General features: G+C 39.5%; 1 protein-coding gene across 15 annotated transcripts in view; it reads left to right on the top strand.

Annotated features, from left to right (window-relative positions):
• The window catches only part of ZNF280D (zinc finger protein 280D), a 288,761-nt gene that overhangs the window by 163,470 nt on the left and 106,411 nt on the right, over positions 1-18,880 (top strand). For 8 of the 15 annotated variants that reach the window (XR_003436343.1, XR_003436342.1, XM_027123107.1 and 5 more), the window contains exons 1-2: positions 4,677-4,805; positions 12,165-12,315. The exons of 2 other annotated variants lie outside the window; for them this stretch is intronic. The gene's annotated coding sequence lies outside the window, so the exon portion shown is untranslated. Of the gene's footprint in view, positions 1-4,676; positions 4,806-10,862; positions 11,011-11,778; positions 12,316-17,159; positions 17,263-18,880 lie in introns of those variants that run through there. 5 more of the 15 variants (XM_027123103.1, XM_027123110.1, XM_027123105.1 and 2 more) reach the window with 5 other exon arrangements.

The raw sequence follows: 18,880 nt of genomic DNA, 5'->3' as shown, positions 1-18,880 counted from the left end.
TACCAAAATATTCCCTCTGGAGACATAGTTCCAAAAGCTGCGGTATTTCTCTACTTTCTTGATTAGATCTCTCTTTCTCTGGATTTAATTGCTTCTACTCTGGAGACATGCTGGTTAAAGGGTACAATTTTAAGATGAGTAAGTTTTGGAGATCTAATGTACAGCATAATACAGTATTGCATACTTGAAATTTTCTAAGAGTAGATTTTAAGCTTTCTCACTACACAACACACACACACACACACAAAGTGAGGTGATGGGTGTGTTAATTAACCTGATTGTGGTAATCATTTCACAATGAATATGTATATCAAATCATCTCATTGTACATTTTAAGTATATATAATTTTGTCAATTACACCTCAGTGAAGCTGGAAACAAAAAATAACGGCTGCTACTGAGGCTATCTGAAACAATAGGCGCTATCTGAAATAAACATGTGTAATCTGATCTTTCCTAAAGGCTGAGTCATTTTCTTCAACTCCTACTGGGGCTTCCTAGCTCAAAGGCTTTTATGTAGAAGTATTGTGTTTTCAAACCCTGCAAGGCCCCCAAATGCTGGACTCTATTCCGTTTCAGTTCTGTTTGTAAATTGGTTAATTCTCTTCTATGCTAATCTCTTTCTGGTAATACCCTGTTAATCACATAAAAAACCACCAACATCCACGATTAATATTGCTTTCTGAACTCTTCCCATAGAGCTACAAATTATGTACTTGTTCTGATCTGCTTTCTAATGTATTATGGGCAACAGTTTAGCCACTGCCTGATATGAATCTACAGTTATCCAGCCTACTACATTTCTTAATTCCTACATGACTGCTATGCTAAGCTAATGCCACATATTTTAGATTTTTTGTTATAGTTGGCCACCATTTCTATTATTAATCCAAGTAGGTGATTGTTACTATTGTAACAAACAACCCTAAAATCCTAGTGTCTTAACCCAATAAAGATTTATGTTTTGCTCTAATCAGTACAGTGAGGATCAGTGCGGTGAAAGTGCTCTGTGGAATTATTAAGAGACCCAGGGTCCTTCCATCTAATATTTCTGCCATTCCTTAGCTCCTCAGAGTTTTCTGTATCTGGCTGACTGATGTGCAAAAAACAAAAAGGAACTATAAATCACTGGAGGTTTGAAGGGTCAGGTTTAGATTAGGCAATCACTGCTTCTGTCTATGTTCCACTGGCCAGAAATAGTCACACAGCCTGATGTAGAAGTAAGGGAGCTAGGAAATGTGGATTTCCTGGGTATACAGAGGAAGATAAGATGGTGAATATTTATCATTGTCGCTACCAGTTAGGATGCTTTCAGTTGCAGATAACAGGAAACCAAACTAATATTGGCTTTGTCAGGGAGGAAAAGCTTTCTCTCTACCCTCTTATATTTAGTTTTGGGGTACCTGCAAATTAAACTGACAAAAGACAGGTTAGCAAGAGAAAAGAGAGATTTTAATCACGTATCATGTATGGGAGTTCACAAAGAAATGTGACTCAAAGGGGTAGTTAGGATTTGGGGCTTATATACTATTTTAATAGCTGAAGGGGAAGGGGAGAAAGGCATTTATGTGAAAACAAATAACTTCTTAGAAGGGGGGCTCGGGAGAGAGGGCATTTATGGGAAAAGCAATGACTTTTAGAAAAGATAAATGGGCCCTTAAGAGAATAGGTGGAAGATATGATAGTTTGTGACAATGTCTGTTTAGGTGTGGTGACAATTCTCATAGTCTCTAGCCATAAGTCACTCTTCCCTAGTTGCTCCCTGGGAGGAGATTTATGACACTTGAATTCTTTTGGAAGACTCTGCTTTTAGGCAGATAAGGAATTTCAGGAACTCAAATACCTTTGGCTAGGGACTTCCCTGGTGGTCCAGTGGTTAAGACTCTGCGCTCCCAATGCAGGGGGCCCGGGTCTGATCCCTGGTCAGGGAACTAGGTCCTGCATGTCCCAACTAAGAGCCTGCATGTCGCAACTAAAAGATCCTGCATGCTGCAACGAAGATCCCGTGTACCGCAGCTAAGACCTGGTGCAGCCAACTAAATAAATAAATATTTTTTAAAAATGCCTTTGGCTAAAAATAATTTTTATGCCACAGTGGCTTATTTTGGACCCCTTAGGCTTAAACAGAAAAGGGAATTTATTGGCTCATATAACAGAGAAGTCTAGCAGCAGAATGGGGTTCAGGTTGGGTTTGATTTGGAGGTTTATGATGCTCTCAGGGATTGACTTCCTCTTCCTGTGATTGATTCGCCCAGCCCTTCCTCCTCCACGTTAGCTTTACTCTCAGTTGGCTCTCAGTAGCACACACACAAGGAAGGTTGTAGTTTTTCCAGTATTCACATTCTAATGCCATATCATCCAGAGAAAGAATGAGCTTCTCTTTTGCTCACAATCAAACAAAAATCCTGGTCTTCACTCTGATTGGTTTATGAAACAATAACTGGTTCAAAGGGAGGTGAGGCTAGCTGTACTATAGTTTTAGGCTAGTTGTACTATTCTTGGAGTTGGGATTGTGGTGATGATTATTCCACTCGAATTTGGGTGAACACAATAGAGTTGTGGAATAGAACTAGGAAATCATCTATATCCGTTACAGTCAGGAAAGAGTGGCACATGATCTCACTTAAGGAGAATGAGTACTGTGAGGATACTTAGCCCGTACAGAATGTAAAGGGGCAGAAAATATAACAAGTCAGAGGAAGCACTTAAAAATGAAGGGAAGGTATGGATAGTGTCAAGAGAACCAAGACAGTTGTGTTACAGATCCAAGGGAGGAGTTTTGAGAATGAAGTAGTGAAATAAATCATTCAATTTGTTGATTTCATACTCACCAGATATCCTTTAAAATTTGGCTTCTCATGTAAATGTTCCTTTTGAGTAAAAATGTGTACACAGTTTTCTGGTCTTCTTGGCAGTTATGAAGAATTTGGTTTATATATTAGTCTCTAGTAAGTCTGGTTGGCATGAATCATCCCACTGGATTTAAATTAGCTCTGGTTACATGGGACTGAGTGAACTGATGAGGATGATTATAATTCTTGTGACTTTGTTTGAATTAAAAAAAAAATTCCCCCCCTCCAAAAAAAATTAGCTCTGGAGGCTAACAACATTAACTTTCTGTCTCTGCAAACTGAGGACCAGACTGTAGAATACAGAGTGAAATTTTAAGTTCACTTTCATACTGTAACACCCTTTGCTAACCATTCGGAACTATATTGGAAACATTTGAAATATAATGACTTAAGAATGCTCCAAGATTTTTGAACTTTTAGCTTTCCACGTTTGCTGTTTTGACTATTCTCTTTTCCTATGAAACTTATTTGCAGTGCCTACAAGAAAGGGAAAGCTGAGTGGACTATCCCTGGCCCAGCTGGGAGAAGAGTAGGTCATGGTCATCTGTAGCCATTCCAGGTTTCTAGGGCTAATTCAAGTGGTCTTCGGGAAAGACTGGTCTGGGAGTGGTAATCAATAAGGAAACAATTGTAATGATAAATGCCAGAGAAAAGCTGGGGACAGATTGGTTGAGAAAGAAGAAAGTGATTTCAAATAGGCAGGACGAATCAGTACGACCCAGTGATTGAATGTGAGCGCAGTGATTGGTGTGTATTAAGGATCTAACAAGGCAAGATTTCAAATCCAGGTCACTCTTGAGAGCTGGACCACTACTGACATCCATCTTGTGAGTACAACTGGGAGAGGAAACTTTCCTTACAGATCAGAGTACAATGTTTTGCAAGTATTTGTGCAAGCAGGATCTTAACAGGTGTTCTTGTAAATGCACTTATCTTTTGTTTTCGTTTTTTTCGTTATTACAGGCATCCATATGGCAGTTAGGAATTGAAGGAGGCGGTAGCAAAATCTCCAAGTTTGAAACAAATTTGGCAAAGGCAGCCAATTATTAAAAGAACCTTCTCCACTTCTTTTTCTCATCTGGTGTGTGGTCTTTGCCGCTCAGGCACAGTGTTTCTTTTTTTCCTTTTTTAAATTATTTTTGGCTGCGTTGGGTCTTCGTTGCTGCCCGCGGGCTTTCCCTAGCTGCAGTGAGCGGCGTCTACTCTTCATTGCAGTGCATGGGCTTCTCACTGCAATGGCTTCTCTCCTTGCACAGCACGGGCTCTAGGCCCATGGGCTTCAGTAGTTGTGGCTCGCGGGCTCTAGAGCGCAGGCTCAGTAGCTTTGGCGCACGGGCTTAGTTGCTCTGCAGCATGTGGGCTCTTCCCCGACCAAGGATTGAACCCGTGTGTCCTGCACTGGCAGGCGGATTCTTAACCACTGCGCCACCAAGGAAGCCCCTGGTGTTTCTTTTTAATGGCGCCTCTCTTCCTAGACCTTCTTACTTTCCAAGCCTGCAGAGAACTAGCTGTTACACACAGAGAGGCCCCGGAACTCGTGTTTCCACGCCTTCAGATTCGATGGAGCCCAGGTTTCAGGATTGCTGGCCGGGAAGCAGTACGCACCCACGGCCGCTCCAGCCCCGACCTAGTGCCTGACCTTCGGCCGCTGCCTGCGCATAGCTGGGCGCCGGGGCCTTCGAGGACCCGCAACGCGGCGCACATGCCCGTGCCCGCCTTCCGCGTCGGCGAGAAGAAAGGGAGCTCGGACGCGCGGAGGCTGACCCGGAGCCTACCCATGAGGCAGCGCGCCGGCTCCTCGAGAGCCCCCCCACCCCGCCCACGGCTCGGCCGCCTGCTCCGCAATGGGAGCCGCCGCCGTCGCCGCTGTGTAGTTTTTCGTGCTCCTCCTTTTCCTCCTCCTCTTTCTCCTCCTCCTCAGGGCCCCAGTCAGGCCGATCCGCTCCGCTCACGGTAAGCGCCCCCCGCCCCCGCCCGCCCCCGCCCGCCCCGCGCTGCAGCAGGCAGAGGCCCTCCCGCGCGGCCTGCGCCGCCTCACTCCGGGGGCGCCGGGCTGGGGGTGTCGAGGCCGGCGCGGGTCGCCGAGAGCGCCCAGGGCGCGGGGGAGGGGACCGGCTGCGCGGCGGCGGCCGGACCGCCATCTTGCGCCGGCCCTGGCGGGGGAGGGATCGCGGCGCGACGCGGCAGCCAGTTCGGTGCGGCAGGCCGGGGCCGCGCAGGCCGCGGACGACGCCGTTTCCCCGCCCCGCCTCGCCCCCCAGGGCCTGTTTGCCCCTGGCCTGGTTTGGGCTTTTCTTTCCGGAGGTTTCTCCCTTGGTCTAACGTACATTTTGTGCCGCTGTTTGGCGGGGACCCGTGCTCTTCTCGCTCCGGCTCTCCCCCCGAGTCTCGTGAGTCGTAGGCAGAGACCACAGGGGGTGCCGAACTTTGAGGTTCGGGGACCGTAGGGCCCAGGTTCCCCCGCCCGGGTGACCAGTCAGTACCTGCTCACACCCTCCTTCTTGTCAAAGGACTTCCCCGCTGTGCCCTACACGTCCCGTTATTGTCTGTAGGAGAGGGGCCCCGAGGAGAAACGTGGACTTGATAACACGGTTCCCTAACTGAGCTTGCAGGTTTCACTTCGTGAGACGGAAAGAATGATGTCATTCTGAGGTTTTATCCTGCTCTAGAGATGGACGGAGTTCCTCCCAACTTATCTCAAGTGTTAACGCTTTTATGGAGCGATCGGCTAGAGAGGAGAAACGTCGAAGTGAACCCACTTCTACAAGCACGGGAGACCTTCGTTCCAGGGGGTTCTCTTTGTTTGCCAAGAATTGTTAGTTTAAAGAAAAATTCTGTGAACTTAAACCTGATTTATTTATTGTTTTCAGGTTTGAACTGTGTTTTAAGAATTTGACGTTTTTCAGCGGCATTAAACATAAAATTGAAGCATTAGAGGAGCGATTTAAAGTACAAAAGCCACCTCTCTGCAATTGTGAGGTGTCCTGCTTTGGGGGATTACTATGCCAACTCAGGCTGTCTCTAAGCAGAAACTTACTGTGCCTGGTTTGCTTAGAGAAGGCACTGGTTTGCTTAGAGAATTAAGTTGGGGCTGTGTGCTCTCGATGTTTTAAAACATCGTACAAGTACCATTCTAATTGTATCTTGCATTTGTATGGGTCATTGTTACTGGCTGATACGTATTTCCTAACCCCTTTTACAGTGGTCTTTGCTGCTAGAACTGATTTTGAAGGTTAGGAAAGAGAGCTCAGGGTGAGAGGTCTGTAATGAAGTCATGGCTAGGAAGTGATAGAGCCTTTTCTAGAACCTTAGGTCTTCTGATTCCTCATTCAGTGCTCCATTCACTATGTTTCATTTTTTGTGAGAATGAAGTGATTGAGGAAAAGAGCAAAGGAGGCTCACCTACAAAATTTAAGAAGCACTATTCAGTTGCCCCTTCCTTCACATTTTTATTTTTAAGAGTTCATTTCTTAGCTTTTTAACTTCTTGTTATTTAAGTTTTCATGTTATTTTTTTCCCCAGACATTGAAAAGTTGAGTAGCCGGGTTGAGCTCTCCTCATACCCACCAACTAGTTTTTACGGTTGTTACTGTTTTGCCACATTTGCTTTATCCACCTATCTCACGGTTGTTTTTGGTGAACATTTTCAAAACATATTTCATACATCACAACAGTTCACACCGAAGTACTGTGTGTGTCTCAGTATGTATATCATAAGATTAAGGTCAATTTTCTATGTAACTGCAATAGGATAATCACACTTAAAGTTAAGAATAATCCCTACATAATCCCTGATAATCTAATGCAGGTATGTAGTATGTATTCACATGTTCTTCACATGTTCCTTGTCCCCAAAATGTTCTTTTTAGTCATTTATTTTGGAACAATCATGCATTACATTTGTGTTAGTTCCTTTTAATTTAGTGTAGTTTCCTCTTTTTTTTTTTTTAATGACATTGACCTTTTGAAGAGACCAAGCCAGTAGGCTTGTAGAATAACCTACATTCTGTATTTTACTGACAGTTTCTTCCTCATGGGGTTTAACTGTACCCTGTATCCCCTATACTTCCTTTAAACTTGAACCTAGGTCTAAAGGCTTGAGTAGATCAGGCTAAATATTTTTGGCAAGAATACTTAACAAGTCATGCAGTGTACTGCTCATTATACAACATCAGAAGGCACGTAAAGTGGGGTTATCCTGTTGGTAATCCTAAATTTGATCTCTTGGATAAGATGGTGACAGACTATCTTTCCATTGTAAGCATTTCCCTTTGCAATTAGCAGATAGTCTGTGGGGTGATATTTTGGCATTAGTATTTGGTAAGAGTTTTACTGCAGTAATCTGATAACATAGTTGGGAGCAATTGTCTAGAAATGGGTGTTTGGGGATGAAGGAGGGGAGCAGTTTTGAAGGTTAGAACTAACTTATCTAGTTTAGGAAACTTGGAATTGCTGCTCTAGTTGACATCAGAGCCTACAGTGGCTAGGGGAGAGGAGACAAAGTAGATATCAGACTTTGCCTCCTCTGAAAGTTTGCTCAAGACCCTTGTAGGCGTAGTGAGCTGTGAGACAAAGAAAGTTCTGGGGTAGTTTGGTTTTGGAGGACTACAAACCTCAGCATCCCCACTTAAACTCATTCTTTCCAGTTAGGCTATCTCGTCCAGTCCTGCTTCTTCAGTCCAATGTTTTACTACCCAGCATTGGCTTCCTTAGTAAGGGAGAGGAGGTCAAAGGAAAGGAATAAATAATTTTGTACCCTTCTCTCCCACACTGTTTTCTTTATTGAAGAGAACATTTAGAACCATACCAAGATTTCTTTTTCTTTACTAATTGGGCAGGGGATGTACCTATGCGGAATAACAATTTTAAATAGAAAGTAAATGATAGTTTTAGATGACAGGAAATTGGAGATTATTGACAATATATTTTGTTATTTCAAAAGTAACTTTTGAATGATAAGAAATATTTTTGACATACTAATTAAATATATAGTCCTGAATAGTTTATTTTTTCCTGCTTCAGAGGACTCAAAAATATTTGATTTTTCAGTCAAGTTGTTTTAAAAATATATAATGATTTGATTTACTTGGTAACTTTTTTCAAAAATGTGTGTTTGGGATTTTTATTGATTTTTGCAGAGCAGTTTTGTTTTAAGGATTCTTTTAATTCTCAATGTAACAGGAAAAATAGATACCACTCTTTATCTTCTAGATCAAAAGGAACTTTTATTTTTTAAACATTTTAAATTATTTTATATTTAAAATGTTTTTATATATTTTATATAATTTTATATCACATAATTTATATAATTAACAGAAGAATAAAGGAGTAATGTAAAACAACTTATTAGAGCTTTTAATAAGAATTCAAACATAGCAAATATTTTTGTATATACTTAGAAAAATAAGAAACAAAAAAATATATTTCATGCATCTAATTAAATACTACCCCTACAATTAATATGCATCACATTTTAATGCTCTTGGCAAATACTATAATTGTAGCCCACAATTTTTTGGTTTTTTTTTTTAGTTTTTTACCCTCACAAAGAGCATCTTCCTTTATTCTTCTCTCTTACACTTGTGCACAAGAATATTGTAGCTAGAGGGTAAGACAGAATTCTCTTATAGTTCCTGCAAGTGCTTTTCCTAGTTGCATGAGGAATGTTCTTCTTGGTAACTTACAGTTTTGTAATTGAAACTTTCCCCATACAGTGATCATAATATCAGTCATAGGCCATCATCTTCAAGTCATTATTTTGCAAGTACAGTTGACCCTTGAACAACATGATTTTGAACTGTGCAGGTCCACGTGGATTTTCTTTTTCAATAAAAGTGCTACAGTACTATACGATCAGCAGTTGGGTTGAATCCATGGATGCCGAACCATGCATACAGAGGGGCCAACTATTACACACTGATTTTCAACTGCACGGGGCTTGGTGCTCCTAACCCCTGTGTTGTTCAGCAATCAACTGGATAGGTTCTAGCTTTCATAATCAGTGTCTATCCCTCCTTTAGTCTTTTTATACAATACAACTCTCTCCAGGTTAACTTATGCAGGATTTTTAAAAACTAACTGATGGGCTTCCCTGGTGGCGCAGTGGTTGAGAGTCTGCCTGCCGATGCAGGGGACACGGGTTCATGCCCCGGTCCGGGAGGATCCCACATGCCGCGGAGCGGCTGGACCCGGGAGCCGTGGCCGCTGAGCCTGCGTGTCCGGAGCCTGTGCTCCGCAACGGGAGAGGCCACGACAGTGAGAGGCCCGCGTACTGAAAAAAACAAACAAAAAAACCCAACTAACTGATGCTTGAGAATGCATTGAGCTGAGAAGAGTACTAGTTTTTCTTAGGACAGTAAGAATCATCAAATATCTTTGAAAACCAGATTATGTGCAGTTGACTTCTCTTCCTTTCCCTTTGTGAAAATTCACAGAAGTTCAACCTTGTTCTTCCTGATATTGCCAACTGAGGAAAATCTCTCACTAGATAATACTAAGCCAATTCTAAACTTATAAAAATTTGTCACAAGTTGTATTTCTGACAGAATTTTCAAATTCTTTTGTCAATTCTTGTAATAATCTTGGTTCTGCTCTCACCCCTTTTATGAATCACCGTGTAGATATGCATTTTTCAAGCTTACAGTGTTACACTGTCACATGTTGCCCAGATTTTTAGTCTATATTTTTCAGGATTGAAGCTTGCCTGAAATGGGCAACATTGTCTGCATGTGAGTAACTCATCAACTGTCATACGTGATCCTGGAACATAGTGATTTGAGATTTCAGATACTTCCCCAGTAGGTTCTTGCTTATCATTCCTTCTGGATCTTCTTTTTGCAGTGTGCATCATCAGATGCAACATTTGAAGGATTTTTTGAAAACTTGTATGGTTTAAATTTTTGTTGAAAGGAAGATGGCCATCTTTGCTTTATAATTACAAGGTATTTTCAGTTTTAGATTTCTAGACACCAATTAGAATAATCAATCCAATGAATTAAAATTTCGGCATCATCTATTTCCTTCTAGTCACCATTGTATACACCTGCATTCAACACTTCTCCACTTATGAACTGTATCAAGTTAAATTTTAGCCCACAGACGTGAAGGATGAAAGAATACTGTCAAAATAGCATGGTCCTGCATTTAGCAAATGCAGGACCTCCTTTTAGCAAAATAGCATGGTCCTGCATTTTTGTAAAAACATGGCATGATGAAGTTCTTCCTGCTGAATGAGAATACTGTATTTCCTTTTAGTTTTTAGAAATATATTGTTCACTCGTTGATTGTTGAGTTTGAGAAAATCTATCTAGGGACTTAGTCTAATTACACTTAGTCTGAGATTTCCCAAAGTTCACTGTCATTATTACAGTCTGAAGTGCTTGCTATCTACCTTTGCATTTATCTTTAGTTTCATCTAATAATTCTGAAATGTCTCCTCTGTTAGTTTTCTTCTGTTCATTATTAACAGAAAATAAAAAGTTCTGAGTTCATAACAGTAGTCAGTGAAAACTAAAGCAGATGAAAGGATCTGCCACCCTAAAATATGCCACTTTGACATAAGGATTATTTTGAGCAGAAGGCAATTGAGAACCAACAGATGCAGGAAGAGCCCTCTTCCCATCCCCCCCCCACCCCGCCCAAAATTAACTGCCTAAAAGCAGGGCATACATTTCTTTTTGTGAAGGTTCTTACCTTACTGCACCAGGAAAGGAAGAGTGACTCTTATCACCTAAGATGGAGAGTTGATAGATGAGTTTGCATAAACAGACCCAACTAAAATAACACTTACCTTCCATTAGTTCTGCCACGCATTTCCTAGTTTCTTCCCCAGGATTTATTGTCTCTCAAAGCCCCAATTCCCTTTCCTTTGTTAAAATGGTATATACACCCTGAGTCTAACTGCTTCTTTGAGTTTTACTTCTTTTCTGTGAACTCCAGTGTATGTAAATATTAATAAAAATTATGTGCTTTTTCTCCTGTTGATTTGTCTGTTGTTAATTTAATTCACAGGCCCCAGATACTGCAACCTAAAAGGGTAGAAGTAAAGTTTTTACTTCCTGACACAGACTACAAAGATAATGCCTTGAGTCTTCTATACCTTTTGGGAAGCTGATGCAGTATTTTGTGCAAAACAATAGGAAAACTCGAGAAAAGAAAGGTGAAGGATAATGTATTAGTGATGATTTATTTCACTCTCGCGTTATCCTTCTAGGCAATTAAAACGTTCTTCTGTTTCCTTATTATTTTAGTTTTTTTAAAGCATAGTTGGGAAAAATTGATGATCAGTGGTGAAATAACACCTAGGATGATGGAATTAGCAAAATATTTTGAGGTGTAGGAAGAATAAAATCACTAATATCCCATAATGTATCTTAGATTTATAAAAGGAGTCTATGGGCTCACCTAGTAATTGTAAGATAGAATGATTTTTATTCTATTTTAAAGTAATAAGTTACTTTTCCCTTTGTTGTTTGAAGATCTCTAGGAAACAAAGTCATAAAATGTCAATTTTTAAAACTAGAACTGCTAAGGAAAGAAAATTAAAAACTGAACCTATGGACTCTGATAGTGTGCTGAAGGTTAATGGTTAGTTTGGACGGTAAGGTGCAGAGTTCCACTGCTTTCCAGCACTGCTTTCCTCCTACTACTATGATAGGTTTTTTTCACCCTTTTGCACTCCATCTCTAATGGAGTAAGGGTTCTACAAGGCTCTCCCTTTACCACGTACGTATCTTATGAAGCTGGATTTTCCTCACTTCAACAGAACAAGATGGTGTAACAGATTGAATACAGAAGCAGATAAGAGAATCCAGCTGTCTTTATGAACACAGATATTAAAATTAATGAGATTGTAAAAATGGAAAACAATGCCACTCTAAATTTTTGTTTTGGAAAATACAGCTATTTTTTATAAAAGTATTTGTGTTAATATGCAATGGGTTTGTTATAGTCACTTTTAAGTAAATTAATATATATTTCTTAAATTTCTCAGGTTGGGTTTGTAGGCTTCATCCTTAGAAGTTAATCAACTACACTCTTTTTTGCCAGGTTTGATTTCTTCAGCATGACAGCTGCCTGAATGCCTTTCAGTTGAGAGATATTAACCAAAGCAAAGATCATTAGTCTATGAAATAATTTGCTCCTTGCTTCTAGGCTCTACCCATGTGTTCCTTATTTTGTGGGTATTTGTTCTTAACCTTTGGCACGTTTGAGAAGCAAAACTTGGAGGGTTTGGGAGAGGTCTGGGGATTTTAGGTATATCCTAATCCCTATCGCCTTTGTTTACTCACTCATTTTGCTTTTCCTATTCAGGTTTTAAGATTATCTGACTTTGAACTATACAGGATTGCTGACTGCTGATAGAAAGGTCCTCATGGAACAAAATGCACCATGGAAGTGGCTTTGTTAAATTCCATGAGGAAAAATAAATAATATATCTCCCAACTGTATTGAATAGCAAAAGGTAAATAAGAAAATTGACACTACTTTTGACACTACATTGTTAGTATTTGTGTTTTTTTGAGAAGTTATAACACAAGATATCTTTCTAATTTTTCATTTCTTTTATTGTAGTGTTTTAGTGACTATAAAGTATTTCATGGTTATATTTCTTCCTCAAAATAAATAGTATTTGGAGATGGGTGGTATTATCCTTTATAGACGAGGAAATTGAGTTTCAGAAAAAGTTCATTTCATTCATTGTAATACTGGGTGCCAGACACTGCATATTCATTTTGTAAGGTGTGATACCGTGGTCTTCCCTCACTTCACCTTCAGCGTTTCTAGCTCAGAATTGTGTTCTCTTCTCTTTGGGTTAGACAGTGCAGGCCTGGCAGCACAGCCTCTGGTGGAAGTGCCAGCTCCTAGAGCATTTGGTCTATTCTCTGCCTCACTGCATTCTGGAAGCTTCTGGTACTAGTATAACCAAGCTCTGCATGCGTTGGTGGAGAGTTATTGAAGAGTTTGGAATTGATAAGTGACACAATAAAAGCATTATTTTAGGAAATTGTTAATTTGGTGCTTCTGTATTGAATGGATGAAAGCAGATAGATCTGGATGCTGAGAGACAGTATAAAGTGAATCTTATAAAGTAAATCTGATGCTATAGGTGTGAGGTTCTAAGGGCCTGAACAAGTACTTATGAATGGAAAGGCAAGGTTGGTTGTGGGAAATATTTTGAGGGAAGACTGTAGGACTGGGGAATTGATAGGATGAATGAAAGAGGGAAACATTGAAAAAAACTGCAAAAGGGTGACAGTTTCATTTGAGGAAAAAGAGAAAGGCAAAAGTAGAATTGTTAAAAATCGGAGTAAGATTAATCTAACATAAAATTTACCATTCTTGACTAAAGTGTACAATTCAGTGGCATTTAATATATTCACAATGTTGTGCAATCATCAGTGCTATCTAATCCCAGAATATTCTCAGTTTCTCAAACCCTTACCCATTAAGCAGTCTCTCCCCGCTTCTTCCCTCTCCCCCAGCTCCTGGCAACCACTGGTCTGCTTTCTGCTCTATGGATTTGCTTATTCTGCGCATTTTATATAAATGGAAGCATAACATGACTGACTTCTTTCACTTTGCATAATGTTTTCAAGGTTCATCATGTTGTCACATATATCAGTACCTCATCTTTTTTTAATTCCCTTGTATGGATGTATCACATTTTGTCTATCCATTCATCAGTTGATAAACATTTAGCTTGTTTCTACTTTTTGGCTATTATGAATAATGCTGTAGAACTAATTTTTGAGGGAAAGTTAATGTTCAGTTTTGGAAATATTGAATTTGAGGTGAGTTTAAATATCCATATAGCAGTTTTCAGCAGTTAAGAGATGAAGGACTGAAACATAGTTAAGAAGTTAGGGTTGGAAGTTAATATTTGATGATTTTATAGGCTGCTATTGAGAACTGATAGCTAAGACTATGAAGTTTATTAGATTTGTCTTTTAGGAAACAATTTGTGTAGGGCTAAGGTCTAAACTTTATAGAACCTGATTTTACATTGTTTAAGAAGGAAGGGAATATGAAGAATCTGTAAAGAGTTAAAAAGGAGGAGATGGATAGAGAACCAGTCTATTGGCATAGAGAAAATTACTGAGGAGCATGTCTCAAGAAATTGGGTTAGGACTTCCCTGGGGGTCAGTGGTTAAGACTGTGCTTCCACTGCAGGGGGCGTGGGTTCGATCCCTGATCGGGGAACTAAGATCCTGCATGCTGTGTGACATGGCCAAAAATAAATACCCTCATAAATAAATAAAAGGTTTAAAAAAAAAAAGAAATTGGGTTAAAATTGATGCAAGATAAGGAAAATGAAAATGGAAGAAAGGGTTATTTGATTTGGCTGTTGGAAAGATTATTGGGATCTTAAGATGGATACCTTCAGCAGAATACTGTGTGGTAGAAAATGTAGCTGTCCTGCTGTGCTCAGCTCAGTTTTGACTGACAGAGTGGGTGGTGGTAACTGCTGTAGCCTGGATCAGGATCAGCAGGAGGTTTTAGAATACTTGGACCAAGTGGAGATGGTGCAAAGAGAGATTCCCCATACCTTGTTGTAAAGAAGGGTTGCTTTTATCAGTACATAGGAACTTTTAATGATTGTGCTGATTTGGATTGCTTTGTAGATTTAAGTAGTCTGCTCAAGCACAGGCTTTCTACTTATTAATATTATATTAACATTTTTTGTGTTAACAGAAATTTTAAAATTCTAAAAAGTTGGTTTGTCATGATGATTTGATACTTGAGATGTTTGCTCTGAATCAGTATCTGTTAAATAGATCTTGATATTGTTGGGAGTTCTGAGTTAAGCCATCAAACAGGCTTACTTATTAAAATGCAATTTATATTGTTTATTTAAAATTATTGGGGATTTCCCTGGCGATTCAGTGGTTAGGACTCCACGCTTCCACTGTGGGGGGGCCTAGGTTCAGTCCCTGGTCAGGGAGAACTGGGATCCTGCATGCCACGTGGGTGGCCAAAAAAAAAAATTATCAACTGTTATTTTTTTTCAGGAATTTACTTGCTTCGAATAAACTCAAGAATTTCATTCTGAGTGTTGTTTCATTCTTTACGTTGTACTTGAGAGTTTCTAGAAAATCTTTGGGTACAGTAGGTAGATTACTAAAATTCTTAATTTCTGATTCCAAAATGAACTTTCATAATTCAGCATTCTCAATTAGGGCAGTTTTTTTACTGAAATATGACAAATCCCCCTTTTCTTTCAGTCTAGGCAAAAAATTTACAAATACTAGATGAATATGTTTACAATATTAGGGTTGGAAGGATCCTTGGGGATCTTGAAAGTGACCATTTTCAATTGCATAATGTTTGAACTTTTCATATTTTTCTTTGGTGATCTGTCACATCTCAAGTTTATCTCATTTCCTGATATTTTAACTGCTGATTGTTTTGTTCTTATATGAAATCTGCCTCCCTGTTATTTTGGTCTTGTTCCTGGTGGAGGCAAATAATATGTGGCTGAAATCTCTGGCCTTCAAAGTGCCTGGGTTTGAATCCTTGTTCTACCACTTAGTTTTGTTACTTTGGGTAAGGTGCTTAATCTCTATAATTCAATTTCCACAGCTGTAAAGCAGGGACACTAATGGTGTCTGCCTCATAGAATTTTTTTGGGATTGGATGAAATGCATTGGATGCATGTATTTAATTAATTAGCAAATGGTAATAATTGTCATTATAAATAATAACTTATTATAACTTATAATAGTATGTAATGAATTAAGTAGTTGTATTGAAGCTCAAACTAGGAATGAAATTCTCTAGTTTACTCAAAACAAGTAAATATTAGCAGTGTTGTTATCGTTATTATCACTTGAGCCACAAGGAAAGAGTCACCCTCTTGCCTTTTTTCTTATGACAAACTTTAAAATATCTGTAAACAGCTTTCACTTCTACCACCCCTGCCTCACGGTCTCATGTTTTTCCTAGGTTTGATATATTAGTCCTTTGACCTAGACAAAGCTTTAATTTTAATTCTTTGTAGTGGGCATCTGTTGTTTTTACTACCCAACATCCATTCACCCTTACCTCCCTTACCTTGGTAACATATGTCTTGATCTTGATTTTCCTGTGGGGAACCATCCCCTCCTCCAGTATTTATCTTGTGGGTGGTGTGTTGTACCCGCCTCTCCCCCCCCCCCCCCCCCCCCCCCCGCCCCTTTTGGGTCTCTGGTACCAGGAGGATCAATAGTGATTGGTTTAGGGAAGGGCATATCACTTTAGCCAAGCCAGTCAACTCCAATCAGAGCTGGTCCTTTTATCATTGTCCTGGTCTTGAATGTTGGAAGGTGTTAAGTTGAGCTACTGTAGTCATTCACAATGGGAGGACCCTTTCTGAGGATAGAATCAGAATAGAGGAAGTGAAGCCTAGGGATGGAGAGAGAAAAACCAGGTTTACGTATCATTGTTTAAAACGTGCCTACAGCAAATGCTGTAAATGAGCCAATAAATTCTCTTTTGCATAAGCCAGTTTAAGTTGGGTTTTCTTTCTGTTACTTAAAAGTTGAAGGAGTCATAGCCAATACACAGTATTCCAAGTGGGGATTGAATCCGACAGAATAGAATAAAACCATCATCTCTTTGACTTTAGACTCAAATTCTTCTATTTTGACACTGTATCACAAGTCTGATTGTATCAGTTCCTGCTTAAAATCCCCTCAGTGGCTTTCCAGTTGCTCTTCGGGTAAGGACAGAATTCCTTAACATGGTCTTCAAAGTGCAGCATTGTTTGACTCCTATCTTACCTCCCATTGTATACCATCTTGCTCTCTTTTCCAGTCACACTGGTTTCTTTTCAGTTTCTTATATTTGCTGTGCCATGGATCTTTTGCACATGCTGTTGCTTTTGCATGGAATGCTTTCTTCCCTCTCCTGTTTGCCTAGTTAACTCTAACTCATTCTTCAAATAACAATTAATCATTGCTTCCTTAGGGGAGCCAGTTTTGATTATGCTAACTAGACCTAACTTCCTTACTCTGAGTTTTAAAATTCCTTGTCCATAGCCTTCATAGCACATATTGTCAGTTTAATCTGTTTGTATGAGTGTTTGTCTCTGTCTCTAGACTGTAAGGTTCATGAGTGCAAGACCTGTGTCTTAATTTTTGACCGTCATTGTATTCCTGCCTGGCACAATGTCTGGCACATAGTGCATGTTTATGTACTTTTTATTTTTGGATGTGAACCACTTTTAAAGTCTTTATTGAATTTGTTATGATATTGCTTCTGTTTTTTGTTTTGGTTTTTTGGCCCTGAGGCATGTGAGATCCTAGCTCCCTGACCAGGGATTGAACCCTCACCCCCTGCATTGCAAGGCGAAGTCTTAACCACTGGACTGCCAGGGAAGTCCCTAGATGTACTTTTTAAATGAATGAACTTTGGACTTACTGCCTCTCTGGTAACTAAAACTGATAAATAGTATATCTTCAATTTATATTTTTTGTAAATTTTGGTTTTTGAGCAAATACAAAACTAATTTTATGCTAGATTTTACCATTCATCCTACTTTGTTGAGATCTTTTGAAAGTCTCTTTTGTTATTTAACATGCATTATACTATTTACTCATCTATAAATGTAATCTGTACACAGTATGGTCTTTATCCAAATTATTGCTGTGAATATTGCCCTTTGTTAAGATATATAAGACATTGGAATGCCTTTCTTATTCCTGAACCATAACCGTATCTGTATCTTCAATCAGTATTATTATCCACTGCATCACATAGCAAACTCTGATGAGTGGGACTGGGGGTAGGGCAGGGGAAGGAATAAGGATTCATACTTTTTACTCTACACACTTCTGTATGTTTGAGTCCCCATTTAATGAGTATTTTTACTTTAAAAAAAACACTAATGAAAACATCTTTCCTTTAGAGATTAAGGGGTATGTTTCTCCCATGGTGGGGCATTTCCAAATCCTCCAGCTAGATGTGATTACTTTTTTTCAACCCCTGACCTAGAGATTCTTAGCCTTTTTGGTTCATAAACCTTATAACAGTTTGATGCCCCAGAAAATGTATGTGTGCACAGAATTTTGCACAGTTCTTATTTCTGTGGTTTCCTCAGCACCTTGTCATGAACCTCTGCTATAGCATTTCCAATTTTTATTTTTGTTATCTTTTTTGGAGTATAATTGCTTTACAATGTTGTGTTAGTTTCTGCTGTACAACGAAGTGAATCAGCTATATGTATACATATATCCCCTCCCTCTTGGACATCCCTCCCCACGCCATCCCACCCATCCAGGTCATCACAGAGCACCGAGCTGAGCTCCCTCTGCTATATGGCAGGTTCCCACTAGCTATCTGTTTTATACATGGTAGTGTATATATGTCAATCCTAATCTCCCAATTTATCCCCCCCCCCCTTCCCCCCTGTGTCCACATGTCCATTCTCTACATCTGCGTCTCTATCCCTGCCCTGGAAATAGGTTCATCTGTACCATTTTTCTAGATTACACCTATATGCATTAATGTACAATATTTGTTTTTCTCTTTCTGATTTACTTCACTCTGTATGACAGACCATCCACATCTCTACAAATGACCTAGTTTCTTTCCTTTTTATGGCTGAGTAATATTCCATTGTATATATGTATCACATCTTTATCCATTCATCTGTCATTGGACATTCCAATTTTTATTATTGCAGCTACCATGCCCTGTTTCGTATGATATTTATATATTTATCATAATCCCCCTACCAGATAGTTTCTTGAGGTAGGGACTTTTTTCTTTGAGGATTGTGCCTTGCGTTAGATAGAAAATGGTTAAGCGTATTTTTTTTTAAACTTTTAATTATTTGTATTATGAAGTATTTTTATTGTTTTTCGAAAATCTGAGCTCACTAACTTGGAGAATTGGTTTTCACTTGTAGTGGAGGTAAAAGAACTCTTTTCCTTTATCCTCTTAGGTTAAGTGCCTGGGATCTGCAAATTAAGTTGATGAAAGACAGATTAATAGGAGAAAAGGTGTACAAATTTTATTTGATGTTAATTTAACTTTTACGTTAATGG

This window comes from Aethalodelphis obliquidens, unplaced genomic scaffold, assembly GCF_003676395.1.
Source record: "Aethalodelphis obliquidens isolate GAN/ISIS:26980383/991018 unplaced genomic scaffold, ASM367639v1 scaffold26, whole genome shotgun sequence".
Lineage (NCBI taxonomy): Eukaryota > Metazoa > Chordata > Mammalia > Artiodactyla > Delphinidae > Aethalodelphis > Aethalodelphis obliquidens.
Note: the sequence above shows the minus strand (reverse complement) of the source record. Positions and strands in the feature narration are given on the sequence as shown.